This window comes from Clarias gariepinus, chromosome 16, assembly GCF_024256425.1.
Source record: "Clarias gariepinus isolate MV-2021 ecotype Netherlands chromosome 16, CGAR_prim_01v2, whole genome shotgun sequence".
NCBI lineage: Eukaryota > Metazoa > Chordata > Actinopteri > Siluriformes > Clariidae > Clarias > Clarias gariepinus.
In genome coordinates, this window is record NC_071115.1 from 21,306,265 (window position 1) to 21,309,859 (window position 3,595).

At 39.7% G+C, this 3,595-nt stretch overlaps 1 long non-coding RNA gene across 1 annotated transcript; it reads left to right on the top strand.

The window, feature by feature from the left end:
- The first annotated feature begins 269 nt into the window (after positions 1 to 269).
- Positions 270 to 3,331, top strand: LOC128544833 (uncharacterized). The gene is made up of 3 exons (XR_008365818.1): positions 270 to 1,808; positions 1,943 to 2,222; positions 2,333 to 3,331. It is a non-coding gene; the product is annotated as an uncharacterized LOC128544833 (long non-coding RNA).
- Positions 3,332 to 3,595: the final 264 nt, after the last annotated feature.

Below are 3,595 nucleotides of genomic sequence, written 5' to 3' on the forward strand. Positions count from 1 at the left end.
TTAGTTCTGAAAATACAGTCCAGTGCTGTGTTTTCGCACGAATCTGTGCTGCTTTTGTTTAAAAGGGTATTTCTCCAGTGTGTGTTTTAAGAGCAGCCCGTTCACTGCACGAATTGTGTTTCCCTGCAGGACATGCGACAGTTGCATTTACTGTGACTCGTGTACTGCCAGCCACATTAAGAGGCACGTTTAAATAGATAAAAGCAACCCGGCTCAATGGTAAAGAAGCCGCAAAACCTTTTTACAGTTTTTCTCGATTGCTAAAACATTATAACCAATATTTTGAACTAAAATTTTAAAACACCATGTGGTCATTTAGAAAGCACTAGCCTTCAATAATGTTAACTAAGTCAGCACAGCTTGAGCTCAATTAGCACACAATTAACCAAGTGGAAACACTCACTCACCTTCTATACCCCTTTATCCTGTATTCAGGGTCACGGGGACCTGGAGCCTATCCCACGTAGCTTAGAGCATGAGGCAGGGTACACCCTGGACAGGGTCCCAATCCATCACAGGGCACACACACATACACACCCATTCACACACTACAGGCAAATTGGGAATGTCAATTAACCTTACCTACATGTCTTGTGGGAGGAAACCAGAACCCAGGGGAAACCCACCAAGCCCGGGGAGAACATGCAAACTCCATGCACATAGAGACGGGAATCAAACCCGGACCCTGGAGGTGCAAGGCGACAGTGCTAACCAATACACCACCGTGCCGCCAAGTGAAAACACTAGGAGTCAAAATTTATCACACACCAATCGGAAACTTTGATTGATAGATAAAAGGGCCAAAGTCAGCTTATTCACGTTTGAAAAAACAGATACAAAGAGATGCAAAGTAAGAGGTCGAGGAGGAGGATGAAATTCGAGCCACTTTAGTTGACTATGTCCTTGTCCATGGTATGACTATGAGGTCATCTACTTAAATATGTGCATATTCCCATTCAATGCATTTAGTATTTTGTTTAGTTAATTGCTTTGGTATTTATTTATATTAAATAATAAGACACCAACACCATTCATTTTATTTAGATAGAAGTGCATCATATCTGGGTGGAGTGCCCACATCCTAGTTTATGTTGTACTGTATATTTTGAGTAAATATAATTTTTTTCTTTGAGTTTTAGTTACCGTTGAGCTGTTGCCTGGCTGGAACTGCTGCACTGAGCTCTCACTGTGATCCGTCAACTAAAGGTCTGGCGTGCCGCGTCAACCACAACTATGGTTCCACCGGCTGTACCAACATGTAGACTAACTGTGGGAGGGAATTGGTTGTCTGCCATTTTATGTTTGTGTGTATCTATGGTATATGGTTTTGATTCTTCCTTTTCTATTTTGCTTTTTCAATACCTGTTTAGTTTACAGTAGATTAGTTATTTAATTGCTCCATGTTTGTTAGTTGGGTTGTTTTAGTTTGTTGTGATCTTGTGGTTCTCCTATGTGTTTAAAAATGGACTGGTCCATCCTTATAAATGTGTTCCCATTGTATTGTCTCGGGTGATTGAGGGTAGTTGTTTTCATAGTTTTCATAGTTTGGTTTAAGTTCTTTCTGCTGTGGTCTGTTGGATTCAGTTAAGTTCTTCTGAGTTTATTAGTTTAAATTTAACTTTGATTCTTTTGACCTTTTTAGTAGTTTATTTGACTTGAAAGCTGAATATTGCTTTCTTTAAGTTAAATGTGCATTTTTTTGATTTATTAAAACTGTCATTTGGGTGAAAGCTTGCTTTTCTACGTCCCCTCATTTATTTGGGCTGCAAAGGCCCTTACACTTCAGGGAGGAAAACGTGGAGCTGGAGGTAGGTGTACTTTGCAGTAAGACTACTCTGTACAGTAACTTTTGAATTAACTTAAGTTTCTTGAGTTTCAGTATGTTTCCAATTTTTTCCTGTAAAAAGGATGTGTGACAGTTACAGTGCTTCTATTTTTGTAGGACACAGAAACGACCACTTGGTGGAGGCAGGTTAAGGCTTTTGTCGGAGGAGCAAGAGAGGCAGCTTGTAAACATAGTAATTACCAATAAAATAATCTGCGAGAGATTCATAGGAGAGTGAATGAGGATGATCGTCATTTTCGAAGGGATAAATGCCATTAACCTCTCCACAATTGACCACATTCTCCAAAATAACCAATTCTGGATGAAACAGGCATACCGCGTCCCTTTTAAACGAAACTCTGATAGAGTGAAAAACCAACAAGTGGAATATGTTTAGGTATGAGTTTTGTTATTGTATGAAGTATTGTGTTCCATCACAGCCCGGCAGTGTGCACTCTTGAACTGTTCAGGGTAGTGATTTACTCTACTGTGTTATGTGTTTTTCAGAGATTGAAGGACAGCCTGTTCCCCATGAAATTATCTTTGTGGATGAGGCAGGTTTTAACCTAACCAAAAGGAGGAGAAGGGGGAAGAACATAATTAGCCATTGGGCTATTGTAAATGTCCCTGGTCAGCATGGAGGGAATGTCACTATGTGCGCAGCCATCAGCCAACAAGGGGTACCCCACTGCCATGTTATTCTAGGACCCTATAACACTATGCTTCTACTGTACTTGCTTTTCTTGATGGTCTAAGACAACATATGTTCCAGCTGGACTACAGGGAACCAGCACAGCCAGAGTAGCCTCACTACGTCGTTTTTTGGGATAATGTCAGCTTCCATTGCGCTGCTCTGGTCCATGACTGGTTTATCAATAACCCAAGGTTTTCTAACATCTTTTTTCCTGCATACTCTCCCTTTCTAAACCCGATAGAGGTTATTTTTGGCATGGCAGTGGAAAGTGTATAACAGAGAACCTTATGTCCATGTTCACCTCCTCCTGGCAATGAAAGAAGCCTGCCTAGACATATCAGTGAATGCATGCCAGGGGTGCAGGCATGCAAGAAGATCCTCTAACAGTTAACTTACCCCCATAGAACTTCTAACACTCTTGTTAACCTAATTTATACAACAAGAAACTCTATCAGAATTCTCAACCAGATCAAAAAGGTGCTCAATATACCTGAGACTTCAGTAAGAACCTGTAAGGGTTAACCCCTAGAGGGCGCCAAATGCCCACTGATTATGTTTGTGTTTTGTAGTTTGTTTGATTTGGACTACATGTACCAGAATGCATCTCGGTCAGGTGATAGAAGAGCGCACCTGAACCGAGTCGAATAATTAAGTTGAGTTAATATAAATAGCCTGACTGAAGTTCAGACCCTCCCCCCCCCCTTCTTCCCACGGCAGCTTAGTTATTTACTTTGTGTATGTGCGCAATCATTTAATTGTTAGTTTTTTGTTATTTTTCAGGTACTGTGTGTAATAAATGTGTAGTTATGTTTTAATCTGTTGGTTGTTAATAAATAAATATAATTAAAAAAATTGCTATGGTGTTAAATAAAAATCTAGGATTATTTTTGTTATTTTCTATAAGAGTGGAGAGATACGTTGATCTAGCCACATTAAGAGCTTTTCTATAGTTTAGGATGCTCTCCTTCCATGCTATTTGAAATACTAACAATTTAGTTTTATTAATTTAGGCCATTTATGTTCTAATTTTCGAGCAGTCTGTTTTAAAGAGCGTGTATGATCGTTATACCAGGGAG